Raw genomic sequence first — 19,656 nt, forward strand, 5'->3', positions numbered from 1 at the left:
GTGACTGGAGCTCGTGTAGACGTACCTGAGCTAGCTTTAATCCAGCTAGCTTTGGTCACAGATCAGTGAAGCTGCAGAGACATAGGCTGTGCAAGCCAGCCCCAAACTATGCTGAGAACCCAAACTAACTAGATTAAACCTAGCTCAGGTATATCTACACAAGCTGCAATCAAACCTCATAATTGCAATGCAGACATACCCAGAATTGCTTGTATTTACACCAGAGTCACTCAAGTCAATTCAGTTGAAGGAGTTACTCCATACATTGGTGTAAATCAGAATAGAACTTAGTCTGAAGACTTTAAATCTGGCCCATGACAAAAATGTACCTGAAGGAAGGTAGGTGACAAGTTGGCATTTCCTCAGTTATGCTCTATGCTGGGAAAATTCCAGCCACATTTTCTGACCTTAACACAAACTTTTACATGAAATACCATTCAAATACTGTCATCTTTTGAAGAGTTTCAATTATTTTCAGGTGAAGCAAGGTTAAAGGTTTAGATATTAGAGCCACATCTTCTGGAAAAAAGAAAAATGCTTCCTTGGCAATAGCAGTTTAAAAAAACCTCAATATTTTAGTTTATATTCCAACATGATTATGATGTAGCTATTTTAAAATAAGCAGGCATATATAGGGCTGGAAATGACTGAGAGGTTTCTTTTAAGTATTTGCAAATATTCTTTTCACTAAAACCAGTGAATTCATCTTGATGATATTTGAGATACCCTTTATTCACTATCCATAATTGTTCAGGCAAGTAAAATTTTGTTCCAGAAAATGTTTTTAAAGAGAAAAAGGTTCAACTATATGTTTGATAAGCATACATTTGTGAATATTCACGCCACAAGTGCTCACACGGCTATGATGAAGTCTGAAGATAGGCTGGAAGTCAGATGGAAACAGAGAGGTTTTTGCAGAGAAGCAAGATGTTATTTTCCCCACGCACAAAGAGAAAAACAAGTATTTCGCATTCTAGATGAGAATTAAATAAAACCAAGAAAAAATGTATGGTGACAGAGAGAAAAATGCACTGACAAATGGCAACATTCTGTATCTGAAATGAAACACAAAGTGGCAGGTGTCTCTTGGCTACCTCTGCAGCAGGCAGGAAGAAACTCAACATTTAAAGGTGCAGTACACAGAACATACAAAGACACCTCCTCATTTCAGTTACTTAGCTACACAAGTCATAATAAAGGTCTGTCATTTTATTTTCTCCAAATTAGATTTGTATTTAGGGCCTGATCCAAAACCCATTACATTTCCTCTCCTATTAAGTATCATTGACTCGTCACACAGCAGGGTCTTTTGCTGTTAAATGTACGTATATTTTTACTGTACCAATGCCAGTACTGTACCAAGTGTAGCTGATTGATAGTAAATAAGGCTACAATTTAGTCATGGAGGTTGTGGAAGTCACAGAATCCATGACTTCCAGCGACCTTCGTGACTTCAGCCTGCGGCAGTCAGGAACTGAGGGATACCCCCGTTGCCTCTGATGGCCCCAGAGCTCCAAGCCACCGCAGGGAGTGGGGGTACCCCACAGCTCCTGACCACTGTGGGTGGGCGGTGGTCTACAGCAGGGGTGGGGGGCCCCAGAGCTCCTAGCTGCTGCACAGCTGCACCACTGCAGGCTGTGTGGGGACCTGCATTGCTTGTGACCTGTCCGTGACTTTTACTAAAAATATCTGTGACAAAATTTTAGCCTTAATAGTACGTTCTTCATACAGGCACTGACAGGACAGGACACTTGACCATGTCATTATGTAACCAAACTAGCACCAGGTCAAGATTTTCAAGACAGTGTCTACAATTAGGTGCCTAATTCCACCTTTATGTGCCTAATTGCAGAATTTGTAACCTAACTTTAGACTGTCAGTTTTGAGAATACAGGGCCTGCAATGTCTATGGTTCCAGTGACTTATATCTGAAAACTATGGATGAAGTGTGTTCTCTGCAGAACAAGATCTGAAAATTACAACTCTGCAAACAACAGAAAGAGCAACAGCAGCCGCTGTGACATCCTGCTTCTCATCACCATATGTTCAGGGTTTCACACAACACAACCAACCCTACAATACCGTATAGCAGGGGTCGGCAACCTTTCAGAAGTGGTGTGCCTATTCTTCATTTATTCATTCTAATTTAAGGTTTTGCGTGCCAGTAATACATTTTAACATTTTTAAAAGGTCTCTTTCTATAATTCATAATATATAACTAAACTATTGCTGTACGTAAAGTAAATAAGTTTTTTAAAATTTTTAAGAAGCTTCATTTAAAATTAAATTAAAATGCAGAGCCCTCCGGACCGGTGGCCAGGACCTGGGCAGTGTGAGTGCCACTGAAAATCAGCTTGCATGCCGCCTTTGGTACGTGTGCCGTAGGTTGCTTGCCCCTGCCACAGAGGGTAAAATCTGATTGAAACTAGTGGCCCAGATTCTCTGTCACAGCAGGGGGGCATCAGGGAGCCAGTTACAACTCTTTGATTCTCATGGCAGACCTGCAGCACCCTGAACCTCAGCATTTATTAAAGCAGTACTGAGGTTCTCAAACTTATTTTATTGCACCCACCTTCTTTGTGTCTGTACTAGTTTACGCCTCCTACCCCCACCACACAAGTACGTATACCAATATATGCAGTGGTGCTTCACTTGAATCAATTTCAGCTTCTTTGTTTTTTCACTGGAGTTGGCTTATTTTCTGTTACACAGATGAGCCAACAATCCATTATAATAAGAGCAAAAGCAAAACTGTGATTGTGGTCCATGCTTACAATTAAATGTGCACACCACGTTGGAATAAATGGATTAACGTACACATGACAACAACTTTGTATAATGCTATGCAAGCTTAATAGAAATCCATAAACATGCACAGTGCCATCTAGAGACAAATGCACAGTGGCATCCGAGGACCTGATATGTCTGGAGGAACCAGCTTTGCTAGTCATTCCCCACTGTGAGTAAAATGTGCACAGTAAGTTTTGCCCCACTCAAAGCATCTCATGCCCCATAGAATACATTCTGCACCCTCCAGTTTGAGAACCTCTGTATTAAGGGAAAGAAAGTTCTGCTCTGACTTATGTCAGCTGGCTACAGTTTTTATAGATACCCTATGGCAGAAGCACAGTGTGAGCATTGCTGGAGCATGGTGAGGTCTGGCCACATCTCTTCCCTCTTCTGACATACCCATCATGCCTCGTGAATGGTAGCTGTAGTACAGCTGCTGGGTGTCTAGTCTCTGGCCAGCTGAGAGCTCCCCTTTGAAAGGGAATTCTCAGCTAGTAAAAGATGGTTACTTTGAAGACACATATTGGTGCTCAGGTACCACAAAGGGCCTGGCTCCAATATTTTGATGTAAGCTAAAGCCCATATAAGAAAATATAGAGCTCTCCCACACCATAAGTGGCATCAGAAAAGCACAGATATTTATTAGTGCTCAAAAAGCCCTCCTATCCTCCGTCGCCAGAGCCTATGCTTCCCCCCATATCTCCTAGCTATGTATTCAGGCAATCTCTGCCTGCAGAGAGGCAGATTTGCTTTTTTAGTCGCTAGGGAGTCTGACACACTAAAAAGCTGTTCTGAATAAAAAGTTAACATTTGCTTTCTTTGTATTTGGCATCCCTTTTGTCCTACTAATAAAAAAACTTGAACACTTTTGTACAGTGCCTAGCACAGTGGCATCCTGGGTTTTTGATTATTATTATTAATACTAGTGCCTAGAAGCCTTAGTCATTGTTGCCGAGGGGTCTGAAAAATTGTTGATTAAAAATAACTTCAGAGGATGCCAAGGAATGTTTCTGCTCCCTCCACTATAACAATCACACTTGAGCTGGCATGGGGTTTGGAAGAATTTATTTTTTTTTGAGAGGGGGTAATTGTGATAGCTAGTATCAATGTTTATTTTTAAGCTTTTTAAGACTGATTTAAATTTTCACAGATACACAAAATTATGGGATGGTCAGACAATTATTTAAGGACAGTAGAGGTTGAGATTCCAAAAGTGAAAGCTGCATAAACTGTTAAAACTCAAGTTGTCAACATCACATCAAAATATCAAAAATAAATATCCTTAAATCAACAAATCATGCCTATTTTCACAATACATTTGCTAGACTAACTCAAAAGTCTAAATCACTGGGTTTTGAATGTAATAAGTTCTCAAGCAGCATTTTTATTACTTTGCCTGTCTGTAAATGTTGATTATCATTGGTGGAAATATTTTTTCATTGATTTTTGTGTGCATGAAGAAATCCACGTTTACCAATACAAATCAAAGCCTTCCAAGCCTAGCTGCATAGAATTCTATATCCTGTAACATGGTTTAATGGTGGGTGATGTTCATCAAACACTTCTGGATACATTGTATAATGTCATGAGGAGCTATTACCTGTCCAATGCATCTCTGCTCCCCATGATAGCAAGGCTATGGCTTAAAGTCACAACCCCACAGTTAGCATATCCTTTTTTATGTTAATTGTTACTACTGATGGGTCCAGATATGGATCTATATCTGAACTTTGACGCTTGGGCCCATGTCCTGATTACTACCTGCTTGCAATAGCAATGAAATAAACAATTTTAATAAGATGACTCCTTCCTTATTCCCTCCAGTGTTGTTAATTTGGAACTATGATGAGTCTCTACCTCACCCACCATTCTTTTATAACTGCTTGTCAGAATTACTCCCAACTCTTTCTTTATTCTTAAGGCTGCTTTCTCTCGCTGTATTCTTTCTGACCAATTCTAACCCATCTCAATCCAAGAATACTTAGACCTTATTGATTTTGCTTTCCTAATAGATCCTGCTGAGGCATAAGATAGGAAGTGAAATGATAGAATCAGCAAATAAGGGGTTTTTGATCTTGAGCCATAATAAAAGTTAGCTATGGTTTTACAAGCTTGAAAAAAATCTCTACATGCAGGTACTACAAATGTTATGGTTAAATTCATCTCTGAAGCAGTGGTGACCCTCAACAAGGACCACAACAAAAAAAACCCTTCAGTTTTTCATTTATTGTCCTGCTTTTATATGTCAATCAATCTAATAGACCTTTTCCTGAACCACAAATAATCACTCTCTATTCAGCAGGAAAGAAGGCACCATATACAAAGTAGTTTGGGTGCGTAAAAGGGTTACAAGAGCGTTAGATTAAGATACAATGATATTAGATTGAAATAATGTAATTGCTTTACAATCAGTGTAAGTACTTTCAATAATGGAATACCTCACCTTTGCAACAGCTTAAAAGTCATTGAAATGTGATAAAGTCACATTAGGAACACAAAACCAAGCTGAAATCTAATCTCAGGCAGGAGAATAGGTCATTTTTACTGTTGAACTATTTTCAGCATAAACAATAGTGTGCTACACATTATTTATTGATGTCATTTCTTTAAGTACAAAGGAAAATAAGATTTTCATATTCTTCTAAGATAAGAGGTTCCACTTTATTTATCGTGAACTTCACTGCTTCAGTATACAGTTAATAAACTTTATTATCTTCCTCCACCATGGCACACCACATCAATAATCAAGAATTTAATGTACAGCAGTACGCTCACTGTTGGCAAAAATGTTCCAATGAATGATACTTTTTTAAAAAATATTTTTGAAACTACTGTCACAACCTTGGTAAGGAATATCCTTTGAACTGTTTTTATTGTATGGTATGGCTGTGCTCCAACACGTTACTCTAATTTACAGATGTACAATAATTATCAGCAGGTGCTATGTACTGACATGTGGGATACCTGAACCTAACAAGTGTTTGAAATCAGACTCTACTAAAAAAAAAATCCATTCTAAAAATGAAAAGCTCAGCTGATGCTAATAATCCTGCCTTCTCCTTGATTAGTGCTGATGTAGTCTCCAACTGAAACATGAAAGCAAAATTAACAAAGGCCCTGATTCAAAGCCCATTGAATGCAATGCAAAGACTTTCATTGACAAAGAGAGCTTTGGATCAGGCTCTACACACACAGGAAGATGAGTTGAGTGATACTGCTGTAACTTTTTAAGGCAGATTTTCAAATGGAAAATATTTTCCATTTACTTTTTCCAGGTGCGTTTGCATCCCTCTGAATGTGCATTTCTGTGTGACTTCACAAACTAGCTATTTTGGACATATGGACAATTTTGAAATTTGAACTGTGAATTCCAGACCTTGGATTTTGACATTTCAAAGCCACTTTTTGCTTCCAATGACTTTCTTTTTGGAAATGGATGAAATTTGATTTTTCAATAAAATTTTCAGTTGAAATTTCAGCAGAAAACAAGTATCCGGTAACATTTTCATTAATAGTTTTTCCTCCAAGTTTTTACCTAGCTCTATTTACTTTCACTTAGAAATGAACTTCTTTGAGCGTTAAAATCTTGATAAAACACAATGGAAGACACAATCTCAACAAAAACATGTTTTGAGTGTTTTCATTATTCATTGCAATTATTTCTGGATCCCCTCTAATATCTAAGCCATAAGATATAAAGAAGAGACAGGTTGTAAACTACATCTCATTTTACTCTCATTGCAGGAAGGGAGCGTAGCCCCGTGATGAAAAAAACTCAATTGAAATGGGAAGATGAATTGCCAGGTCAGTGCAGGACTGTCTGAGCCCCAACTGGCTCTTTGCCTCAGTACAGCCCTGGTGAGTCTCATACTGTGGAGGGGATTTTTCAGTTTCAGTTATTTATTTTATTGATACAACATGTAGTGCTAATTATTTTAGACACAGGCTACAGAAAACTGTCACAGTTTATGGCCAAATGTGGAATCCCCAGATCATCTAGTCTGATCCCACCTGTATTTTACAAGCCACTAAACTCCATCCAGCCATCCCCACACCACGTCCAACAACCAAAATTGAACCAACGTGTTACAGAACTCGGAAGACTAAACTATTGTGTACCACAGGCTGAGAACAGGAGGGACCCGAGTGCACCATTGCCCAAGGCCGCTTGTACCTATTGGGTTTCCGGGAAGTGGGCGGGCCCCAAGGCTGCTTGTAGCAGGGTGGTCACCCGCTCCTGCCTTAAAAGGCTCAAATCAGCCCTGGGAGAGGGCTGAGGCTGTGAGAGGGCTGCTGCTAGGAAAAGCAGTGCACCTCAGCTGATCGGGGAACCAGCCACAGATGTGGCCACACCCCAATCAGGGCCCAGCTGGCCCTTATAAGAGGGCAGTGGGCCAGGAGCACACAGACACTCTCTCTCTAGATGTGGAGAGGGATGGGCCTGGCTGCTAGGAGCTAAGCAGGGTACCGAGACTGGAGCAGGGTTGGGGGAAGGTTAGAGGAGTTGGGGAGCACCAGCCTAGAAACCCCCCAGGCTGCAGGCCTTGTTAAAGGCCAGAGAAAGGTACTGGGGTTGCAGAGGGCAGCCCAAACGTAGGCAGAGGCAGCAGGTCCAACCCCCCTTGCCAGTGATGAGTGGCATTTACACTGCAGTCTGCCTCAGTGAATGGGGGCTAGATTGAGACTGGCAGTAGCCATAGACTGAGGGGAGGTGGGGATAGGTGGTTGAGGGTTCCCCGGGGAGATCCAGATTTGTGGGGGTACTACCAGGGGGCAGTACCCCAGCCTGAAAGGGGCACCGGGGACCAGGAGGGACCCGGGCCCATCCGCAAGTGGGACACTGGCCTGCAGAGGGCACTTTGGAGGCTGGAAATGCCAATTCCCTGGACGACCAGCAGGAGGGGCTGTGCCGGTGAATCTTCGCACTGCCACACCGCTGCATTGTCAAGGAATCGATGCCCCATTGGTGCTCTGTTTATAATAAATTAACCAAATAAAATATTAGTTGGAAAAAAAATTAGACTTGCTCTCTTTAGGACTAATGCTGTCAACTGCCAAGAATCCACAATTTATATTAAAGCCAAAGGAATCCACAATTTATATTAAAGCCAAAGGAACTCACCATCTCACAGGTTAGTCCTTTAGATGTTGATCCTCCAATGAGTTCTCGGTGGGCAGATCCCTGCATCCCAGTGGAGCACTGCAAAGTAACTGGGATTGTGTATGTGTGTGCAGGAGTGCACCTGAATGTAGTGTGTTGCATGGTCGGGCCTTTAGACTATTTATTCCCCCCTTATCCCGATACACGCTTACTGACAATATCTTGCAATTGTTCCCAGCACTGCAACTCACTGTGCAATTTTGGGGGACAGGTACTTTTTCTAATTTAAGCCCTATTATATTAATAACCTGTGTTGGTAAGATATTGTAGGAGAATTTGGTATATGCACATATAGTGCTATACGCAAGTCCCAACGCCACTTTTCAATTCCTTATGTGCTGCCAACTGTTTTCTTTATGACATTCACCAACACCCCTAGGGGTTCTCTGTTCCTCTTCTCTTGGTTTTATTTAGTGTTTTTTCCATTACTAGGTCATCCCTTCTGATGATCTCTTAAGCTCACATGCTGCTTTTTTGGAGAGACTGGGTAAAGGAAAAACAGTGATAAATCAGCTCTGAAAATAGGCCATGGATTTCCTCCCTCAGAAGGCTTAAAATCAAAAGTTCTAGCAGTCCCTTTTGCACAAACTGATATAATGTTGCAGTGGCAGTGTATTTCCAGTCTATAAACAATGATTCTCCATAAGAACAATGCACAATATTCATCTGACAGTGGAAAGTTTAGGATACATTGAAGGTATGGCTTAACAAAAACTCCAGCTCCAAACATCCCTGAAATTTTGGGAAGATCAGGTTTTGAATCCAAGCTTTCAGGATTTGATTCAGCTACAAGAGAAATTCTGTTGAGCAGTAGTGTCCTTCTGTCACATAGACAAAGATAGTCTTCTACTACAAATGTTGCAAAACTGTGATTTTGATTCACTCTAGAGGAAACAAAGTACTTCCCTAGGCATCTGGATCTGAAACCATAGGTATAATTAGTAATTTAACTCTCTGCTGTAAAAGTGTCTAAGGAAATGTATTGCTCAGAGCTCCATTGGGCCTGATGTGTTTAACCTATTTGCATTATATGAGTTCAGATTCATTCATTTTATTAAAAAGCGACAAAGAGTCCTGTGGCACCTTATAGACTAACAGAAGTATTGGAGCATAAGCTTTTGTGGTTGAATATCCACTTCGTCAGACGAATGTGGGTATTGACCCATGAAAGCTTATGCTCCAATACTTCCGTTAGTCTATAAGGTGCCAAAGGACTCTTTGTTGCTTTTTACAGATCCAGACTAACACGGCTACCCCTCTGATTCATTTGATTAGTTCTACTAATCTAAGAACAATATTAATTCTGCAGTAGAACCCTCACAGAACCCCTTGCCCTGTACCATGTTCATTGCCTAACATGGCAATGGAAGTAAATTTTCTGATGTCCCATCTGTCAAGGCTACCCCAAAGGCATAACTAACACTAAGCTTGAGAGAAATGCAAACCAAAGACCAAATGGCTTCCTCTTCGCCCTACAGGAATCTCAGGGAATAGAACAGTTTGCATCAGTTGAATGCTTTTAGTATACAACAGTATTTATTCATGCTTACTTGACACAGCTCTTTAATATTATGTCCCTTCTGGGACTTGGAACAGTTAACTGACTAATAAAGAAGAGCTGGCAATGATTGTCTTTAATTCACACTTTTGGCACAGGAGAATGTTACATTCAAGATGTAGCAATTTAGTCCACCTCAAACCAATTTTCAGTAGCAGAATTAGTTTCTTTAATAGCAGCAACTACAAATTTACAGAATTCCATCTGTCATAATTCATCTGACAACTTCCTTTGGGGCAGATATTGACTTCTTCCTTCCTGAAGGGTTGTCATCAGACTCTCTTCCTGCTGGGAAGGAGTCTCGGTTTCCCAGGGCAGTAATATTGCTCCTTGTTTTAATTCATTTGAAAAGTTAAAATGGTTCACTCTGAACCAATCATAAGGATTGTTTTAGAAGAGCATGCCAATACAGAACATACTGCAACAGACATATGAAGACCTGCTGTAAACATAACATTAACCCCCCTCACAAAACATTTCAATTACTATTATGGGGTTGCAATAAAGGCACTGTAGGTTGATTTGAGATTTGTACTTAAAGCAGGGTACCTTGTTACATATTAAGAATGTAGAACAACATCCCCCTGCCACCAGTATTTAGTCTGAATACAGAATGAATGTTCTGAGAATTTCCAAGTAAATCTGTTAGCTGCTATATGAATTATAAGAGGGACATGCTACAGAACCAGCTCAAGCCCCTTCTGTACACTGTGGTAGCCCATGGGCAGGCACCAGATTTACTTGTGGTTCACCTCAGTGAAGATGATTTGGGCATGTGTAAAAATGTGGACTTAATGCACAGAGCTAAGAGGGACTTGGGGCAGATCTTTGAACTTTTCTCAGAAGTGAAAAATTATTTGATCAGACATGTTGCAATGAAGGGTGCAGTAGGGAGCTGTGGAGCCCCCATGGTTTGACCAGACTCTTCTTTGGCTATCCCTCAATGTGAGGATGATGTCTGCCAAGGGGGTTCATTGGTGGGTTTTTAAGTGGCTAAGGAGCCCAATTCGTGCCCTGCAGATTTTCCCACAGAAGTGACAGGTGCAATCTTGGAGGAGACGTAGTTGTTGGCTGGACTGTTGTGCCCTTTCTTTCCTCCTTTGTTGCTTCTCTGTCTCATGAGCACGTCTGTTCTCCTCAAAATAAGCTGTGGCCTGATGTATGGTGTAGCACCAGTGTGTTCTGTTCTGCGTTGAGTCCTCCCACTTTGCTGGGTTGATGCCTTCCTTTTTAAGGTGTACTTTCAGTATGTCTTTGAAGCATTTCCACTACCATCCGCGAGCCCTTCTTCCCTGACTTAACTGAGAGAAGAATACTTGTTTTGAGAGACAAGTGCCAGGCATATGTACACAATAGCCAGCCCAGCGGAGTTGGTGTTTCATGACCTGCACTTCTATACTGCTGATGTTAGTGTGTCAATCTTCCCAGCAGATCCTGAGAATCCTCCTGAGGCCGCGCTGTTGGAACCACTCCAGCTGCTTGAGATGTGTTCTATAGATTACCCAGGTCTCACACCCGTAGAGAAGGGTGGGAATGACAACTGCCTTGCAAACCAAGATCTTGGTGCCTCTTTGCAGAGCTCTATCATTGAAGACTCATTTGAATAGAATCATAGAATCATAGAATTCAAGATCAGAAGGGACCATTATGATCATCTAGTCTGACCTCCTGCAAGATGCAGGCCACATAAGCCGATCCACCCACTCCTGAACTAATTCTCTCCCTTGACTCTGCTGTTGAATGCTCCAAATCATGATTTAAAGACTTCAAGTAGCAGATAATCCACCAGCAAGCGACCCCTGCCCCATGCTTCGGAGGAAGGCGAAAAACCTCCAGGGCCACTGCCAATCTACCCTGGAGGAAAATTGCTTCCCGACCCCAAATATGGCGATCAGTTGAACCCCGAGCATGCGGGCAAGACTCTCCAGCCAGACCCTCTGGAAAAGGCTAACAATATCCCAACATTGACCCTTTGTACTAAATAGTCTTCCAAAGGATGTGCTGGCACAGTGGATCCTGTATTCAATTTCTGTGTCAATGCTGGTGGTTTGGGAGAGGTGGCTGCCAAGGTATGGAAAATGGTCCACATTTTACAGGGGTTCTCCACTGATAGTAATTTGTGGAGTACGAAAAGTAGTTTGTGCAGGTGAGGGCTCGTAGAGTACCTTGGTTTTCCCGATGTTGAGACAGACACCCAGGCTGTGATAGGCATCTGCAAAAAGATTTAGGATACTTTGCAGATTGGCCTCTGCATGTGCAAGAATGACACAGTCATCTGCACACTATCAGTGATGCCAATTCTCATGATCTTATATTTTGTTTGGAGATATCGGATATTGAGGAGTTGACCATCCATATGATACTCAATCCTGATTCCATCAGGAGGGCGGTTATGGATTATGGAGAATCAGGATTACGGCAAGGTAAATGGAGAAGAGTGCTGGAGCAATGACATAACCCTGCTTGACACCGGTGCAAAAGGTGAATGGTTCCGTCTCTGAGCTGTTGCACAAAATGGTGGCAGTCATCACATCATGGAGTAGTCTGATGATGGAAATGAATTTTTGTGGACAACCAAACCTACACAGCACCTTCCATAGGACATCATAATTGATAGAGTCAAAGGCATTGGTTAGATCGATGAATGAAATGAACAGTTCCTGGTGTTCTTCTCTGCACTTCTCCTGAATCTGTCGTGTCACAAAGATCATGTCAGTTGTGCCTCAGGAAGTCTTGAAGCCACACTGTGATTTAGTGAGGAGTTCCTTGGCAAGGGGGAGAAGTCGGATTAGTAGGCTCCAGTCAAGGATCTTCCCTGCGATGGAGAGGAGGGTAATACCGCTTTAGTTCCCACACAAAGGTTTGTCCCCTTTCTTGAATTTTGTAATAATGTTGTCATTCTTAAAGTCAGGTGGAATTTCTTTGCAGGTCCAGATTTTGGCAAGGAGCTGGCAAAGTTTGTGCTAGAGCATTTAAAAACCTCAGCTGGGATGCCATCTGGGCCTGGTGCCTTGTGATTTTTTTTCTGTCTGGGTGATGGCATGCCGGACTTCCTCAGGAGATGGGGGATCAGCAAGCTGTTCCATTGCTGAGCCTTGTGGAATAGACTCGATGGTGTCTTCAGAGACTGTGGATTCACAGTTTAGTAGGCTCTCAAAGTGTTCCTTCTAGCACTGTTTAATGGCTTCATTGCATTGAGGAGAGTGGAGTCATCCTGGGAATGTAAGGGGGTTGGGCCTTTGGAGCTTGACACATATATATATTTTGTTTCTTGAAAGAAGCTTCTCATGTCATTATGGTCTATGAAATCCTGGATCTCAGAGGTCTTCTCTTGCCACCTAAGTTTCCTGTAAGCTGCATGGCCATGCAGCAGCCTACTTAGCACCACACAGGTGCTCATGGAACCCCTCTGGGGACTGGCCGGGAAAAGGGCACCCCTCTCTCAACTCCAACCTAGCCCAGGCTACAACCTGCCATGGCTATGGAAGCCCCAGGTGCAGCCTGGCCCCCAGGCCCAGCCCGGCCCCAGGTGCAGCCCGGACCTGCTGGAGCTGGGGGGGGCGCCTATCCTGCAGCCCCATCCCCAGAGCTGCCACAGACGTGAGAGGTGCCTCTCCCCACCCATCCCAGGTGCTTCTGCAGGGAGAGAGAGCTGGGAGGAGTCTTTTCTCCCCACCCTAGCCCCGGAGCACCCTCCTGCACCCCAAACCCCTCATCCCAAGCCCCACCCCAGAGCCTGTACCCTCAGCAGGAGCCCTCACCCCCTGCACCCAACCCTCTGTCCCAGCCCTGAGCTTCTCATCCCCAGCCCCACCCCAGAGCCTACACTCCCAGCCAGAGCCCTCACAACGCTTACCCCAACCCTCTGCCCCAACCCCTTCCCACACTCCGAACCCCTCGGCCCCACCCCCACCACATGAATTTTGTTGTGTGCACCACTATGAAAGTGATATGTCACACATCACCTCTATATTGGTTCACATAACAAAATTCATTGCACACATGGATGGGAAAAATTAGAGGGAACACTGCTTGCCACCATTTATTTTTGATATCACATAGCCTCATTTGGACTTTGGCTTTGAGCAGGTGATAAGCCTCATGTGTTCGTTGGATAGAGGAATCATTTTCCCAGTTCCAGAATGCAGTTCTTTTCTCTTGAATTAATGCTTGGTTTGACGAAAACGCGGAAATTCTGTCTTGGTGCCGATGAGTGGAATATCCTATAGTTTCAGCACATGCACTGTGAATGGTATTTTTAAATTTATTACAGTACTCTTGAATGTCAATGATGTTATCAGGAAAGTTAGAGAGATGTTGCTGGAACATCTCGCTGCTGGCTTGGTCTTGAAGTGCTTTGATGTTGTACCAATTGCTTAGTCTTTGGATGTGGTGGCACGTGTTGCAGGTACATGATTGATCTAATTAATCAATTGTCTGTCCAACAGTGATCTGTACCTCTTATGGCTCGTGTTATAAGGACATTGGCGTAACCTCAGGCTCTGACTATAACATAGTCAGACACTGAATTTTGCCACCTGGAATGTCTGCACCCTTATGGCCTCTCAGCACAGTGAACGCCCAGAAAGAAGAACTGCCATAATTGCCAGAGAATTGGCAAGACTCAACACTGACATTGCACCTCTTAGTGAGACACATTGGGCTGATGAGGGCCAATTAAAAGAGGATGGAGGTGTCTACACCTTCTTTTGGAAAGAAAAGCCACTTGAAGAGAGATGCATTCACAGGATTGGTTTTGCCATAAAAAATAAGATCACCAGTCAGCTTTTGGAGCTTCCTGTGGGGATCAACGAGCATCTCATGACTCTTCGGCTCAAGCTCAGCAATAACCAATATGCCACGGTCATTGGTGCATATGCCCCAACACTTGATGATGAGGAAGACAACAAGGAGCAGTTTTATAGCACTCTCAATGCAGTCCTCAGAGCCACACCTAAGCCAGACAAACTCATCCTCCTGGGAGATTTCAATGCCAGAGTCGGATGGGACTCCCAACTCTGGAGTGGCACAATAGGCAAAGAAGGGTTGAGAAAGGTAAACCCCAATGGTATTCTTCTCCTCAACAAATGTGTGGAGCATGACCTGCTCAACACAAATACCATCTCTAGGCAAAGTAACAAATTTAAGACCACCTGGAAACATCCTCGGTCCAAACACTTGCACCTCCTTGGATTTGACCAGACTAGAAGATATGTGAATAGGTAGGTGGCCAAATGTATAGGTGGGTTAGTAATGTCTTATTCAGAGATAGCATACAGGACATCAGAATTATGCAGGAATGAAGGCATCCACCTGGGAGATGATATGTTTTTGGCCAATACAAAATAAGACATTAGTAGATGTCTCGGAATACTGCTAGTTATTGTGAGGTGGAAACCAAGCTAATTGCTGGCACCTCCTTGTGGTGGATGTCCAGTGCAGGTACTCCACAGGGAAGGGATACAGTGACCAGATAGGATTAGTAAAGGATTTAAGGGAACTATTCTTTACTGGAGCAGAAACAGGGGGCGGTTCAGAGCTCCTATGGCTGATATGGCAGGAGGACTGTAAAGAGGGAGATTGACTCCCTTAATGCTCATTCAAAGGGAGATGGTGAGGTCCCAGCAGCAGATTGGCTGGAGACCAGGATGGATAAAGGCTGAGGGCTGACAGTAGCCGCCTGGGTATATGTAAATGATTATGGAATTACCTGCATGGTACAGTTTTATTTGCTGGGTACTCACAGACATTTAGGAATAAAATTGTAGCCATTGTCTCCTGTCCTCCTTCTAGCATAGCTGAACAAAGTTTTTTTTTTAATTATTTTTATTTTTTCATCTCTAGGTTATTTGTTTTGGTCTTATAGGTGTTTAAGGCCCTATGACAATGAGTACTGTCTGTAGAATAATATTAAATGAATTGATGGCCTTAGACTAATTCCTAGTGGATACAAAGAATACATTGACACCAATTTGCAAACTATTTGATGGCAGCACCAAGAATAAGTGACTAGCTAAGGAGAATGAACTAGCCTCACTTCACTAGAAGCAGGATCTCTAAAACAAGACTAACGTGTTGATGGCACAATGTGGGGGAGTATAAACTCTCTAGGCTAATACAGTATTAGTACCATAGAGAGAAAAAAAAACTTCAACTGTTAGAGGTGTCACTATGAAAACTTTCATTCAGTCACTACAAACTTGTAAAGATTTCTGGAACAAAATATCGGTTTCAATTTAAATGTACTCAAGGCTTGATTCAAAGCCCAAAGTCAACAGAAAGACTCCCTTTGACTTTGGATCAGACATGAAATGTTGATTTGTTTACCTAAAAGCAAAACACTGTGTGGTTTATCCACCAAAAAAATTATGTCTCAAAATATTCTTCTGAATCTGCCCTATCAAGGCTTTTTCCTTCCAAGAAAATGTATGGGCATGAAATACATTTTTGTGGCTAATTCTTTGTTTGTTTCGGCTCAAGGAACACTCTGAAAATGGATGTGTGTGGAGGATTTAGACTGCAATACATTTTAAGATGTAAACAGAACCTATATGGAATTTTTAATGAAACCACTGGGTCTAGGAGATCACACAAAAGACAATTATATTTTTCTCTAACTATAATCCATAAATGATCCTCAATTGGCTAAATTTTATGAAGGTGTAGAACTGAGCCATACTACATACAATAGTTAAGCTTGTTTTCACAGAGAAATTAGTGCTCAGTGAGCTGTAGTGGAAGTTTACAGTGCAGCAGTTGCTATTCCCTAACTCCCCATGTGGACACTTTTACTATACACTAAGGCAACATCTACACTTGCAACTGGGGGTGTGATTCCCAGTTCACAAAGATGTACCTGCACTAGCTCTACTTGAGCTAGTGTGCTAAAAATAGCAATGTAGCTGGGGTAGTACAGGCAGTGGCGTGGGCTAGATGCCTGAGTGTGTACCTGCTTTCCCCTGGATGTTTGGGTATGGACTTAGTGTATTAACCTAAACTGCCCAAGGACACTTCTATAGTGAGCAGAAAGCATCCACAATGGGAATTAATGCACAGCAACTTGGGGAGCAAATTTATGGAGCACTATCTACTCTGCACTAACGTCTCTGTTTAGTCAAGCCCTTAGAGAGAGATGCACACACACACACACACACACACATATGGGGGTAGGACCTGAGCTCACTGAAGCCAATTCACAGTAGCTGAGGATCTGCCACCATTTTTATATATACATAATACTACAGAGTGTGGCTCAGTCCATATCTTCATGAGCATAACCTTCTAAAAAAGATGACCTTTCAATTAATGGTCTTTTCTCTGGTTTGGATCCCTTTTAACAAACACTGCTCCTTGGGCAGTGAAGCAACATTTTCAACTATTTGTCTAGCTGTGGTATGCAGATAAACAGAACATTTACAAATACATTTCAACATTTCAAATGTGGACTAATTAATCACAGTAGAAGAAAAGTAATACAAAACGCTAAATAAAATGACCCCCTCCCCCAATTTTCCAAACTGTTTAGATGAACTACACATATAAGTAGTCATTTTACAAGTGAGAGGCGCAGAAGTAAACCTAGGAAGTAATTACCCAGATGACAAATTAAACCATTTGGATCAGAATGGACTTAGAATTTCAGGAAAGCAGATATCAGAAAACATAATTTAAACAGGCTTTTAGGGGAATCAGAAGATAATGATCTTCCAATACCATTTTTGAAACTTTTGTTCCCAGTGTATTGAAAAGTTACTGGAAATGGAAAATGCCCTCAGAACATCAACTGAATAAATGAGAGATTTCGGGGTGCGGGGGAAGAGGTAGGGGGAAATCTATTATCTTCAAGGTTTAAAAAGACCCACATGCTTTTTACATTTTCAGGGTGATACAGCATTCAAATCCCAGCTTCTCTGCAGTGATATTTAACAGTAAATGGTTACATATTTGTGATGGGAAACACACCACAGGAGATACACAGAATGTTATTTGAAACCTGAAGTGGATGAAAAACAGTTGACTGTATCAGCTTCAATTTGTATATATTCTTGAGCTGTCTAGCATTTTATGATCAGTAACGTATCAACTATAATGGAGGCACCCAGAAGAAATATAATGGAGGCCTGGGTTCTATTCATTTCAGTTGGAATAACAAGCAATGGGCCCAGTCCTGCAAACACATATGTGTGTAGTCCCATTGACTGCCTATCATTTACTTTATTGAAACTATTTTAATGGAATCAGTAGGGCCTGATTCTGCAAACTCTTTCACATGGGTAGTCCCATCGATTTCAGGTGTGTATGATGTCGGAGGCACACAAGAATTTAATAGGATTTGTTGCAATAAAGAGAATTTTCCAGTAAGTCAATGATAGTTCTAAAGAATTAATTTTTCCTTTTAGTCCTTGATTCTTTTTGCCTAAATAATCCTCAGAGCATAGTATATTATTAGTGAATATATCAATAATGTATATTTATATGTTAATACTGACACAAAATTAGAATATATATTATATTCATGTATCTAATACTACAGGCTGCACATAGAAACACTGCCCTCAACCCACATTTGCCTCATTTAACTTTGCTGAATCTGAAGCCTGAAACCTAAAAAGTATGTGTATGGGGTGGAGAGGGAGGGGGTTGCATGGTTTTCTTTCTGATCATGCTCCTGTCAATTGTATTTATAGTGATGTTCAGAAAATTATCTAGACAAGAGGAGCCAGGCACTATAGTGAGAATCTAGCACATCTGAACATTCAGAACTACTGTCTAAACTTAGTATGCACTATATAAGCCTACTTACAAACCAAGAGATAACCTAACAGGGTGTTTGTAATTTGTCTCTGGTTTCTTTATTTTGTCCATACTGGTACTTTATTATTGTATAATTGCATAATAGGAAAATGTTAACTAATTTCTTGTTTACAGAGGATACCAGGCCTGATTCTTATTTACAATTAAGCCATTTTGAATTGCCTAAGCACTGCTTTGGCAGGGAAAAGTGGTCTTACAGCGGGTGCAAGTTAAATTTACATCTGGTCCCTTTTTAGTGCCAGAACAGTGTAAAGTAATATATGTAAGTGAGAATCAGACCCACAAAGATTTCTGAAATAGCTAATCACCAGATATTTTCCTTTTATTATGATTGAATAGATTGTTATTGTCTTCTGATTTTATATAGTACCATAATAGTTTGAAGTAAGGAGATTATTCTCTCTGGGTTGTAAGTATTAGAGGCATATTCACCTCAACTAGTTTCACCAGCTGAAAGTTTGAGACATCTGATTAAAGTAGAAAAGCTGTCGATGAACAGCCTATATGGTTTGACACATTTTATCATCTTGGGGTGCATTTAACTTTTTTATAGCCATTTATTTCATATTATGCCAGCATTTCATTTCTAATAAGACTTGGAACTATCACAATATATATGATATACTGTTTTTTCCCCACCCTTCCATTATTTGTAGAACAGGGAATAGTGATTTTTTATTAAGGTCAATCTAATTTATATATTGGCAGAGAATGATCATCCTCTAGTGTTTATCATCTCTTAAGCAATCATAACTCACTAAAATAATTTAGTAGATTTTTCTCTTTTCAACCTAACACAAAAGCACACAAATCTACACTTATCCCAGTAATTGGATCAATAACTAAAAATTAATTGCTGAATAAAGAATATAGTTTCATGCAATGTCAATTTTGAACAATCTAATAAAAAAGAGATACTTTTCTAAAATTCTTAAGTATCCAACTGCTATCTTGCCAGAATCTCATTTACCAACTGTGTAACTCCCATAAACTATAATGGGAATTCTGAAAATGAATCAAAAGAAAAGACATCATCATCTTACTCAGTCCTCACTTGTCCCCAGATTTTCGAAAGGTGGTAGAGGGATTTATTCCTGGAATTCCCATTAAAATCAATATCTGCAGAGGCGAGAGGTGTTTAACATATTAGCATTGTTATTCAAATTAGTATTCTCCTAGAAACTCTTCAAAAGATTGGAATCAAGGGCTTTTGCCCTTTGGGTTGTCATCTCCAAGATGCAGAAACCAGGTTATGGCCAGCCCCCTACCTCAGCCCTTACTTGAGGGAGCCCCCTCTTATCTCCTTCCAGGAGTCCTTGCCTTCCTCACCCCA

General features: G+C 41.3%; 1 long non-coding RNA gene across 2 annotated transcripts in view; it reads left to right on the top strand.

The window, feature by feature from the left end:
- Nucleotides 1-17,656, top strand: part of LOC123376656 — a 30,063-nt gene extending 12,407 nt beyond the window's left edge. The window contains exons 2-4 of one of the 2 annotated variants that reach the window (XR_006581870.1): nucleotides 6,535-6,648; nucleotides 7,827-7,922; nucleotides 17,391-17,656. This is a non-coding gene — a long non-coding RNA (uncharacterized LOC123376656). The remainder of the gene's footprint in view (nucleotides 1-6,534; nucleotides 6,649-7,826; nucleotides 7,923-17,390) is intronic. The other variant, XR_006581869.1, reaches the window with a different exon arrangement.
- Nucleotides 17,657-19,656: the final 2,000 nt, after the last annotated feature.

The sequence above is a fragment of the Mauremys mutica genome, chromosome 8 (assembly GCF_020497125.1).
Source record: "Mauremys mutica isolate MM-2020 ecotype Southern chromosome 8, ASM2049712v1, whole genome shotgun sequence".
NCBI lineage: Eukaryota > Metazoa > Chordata > Testudines > Geoemydidae > Mauremys > Mauremys mutica.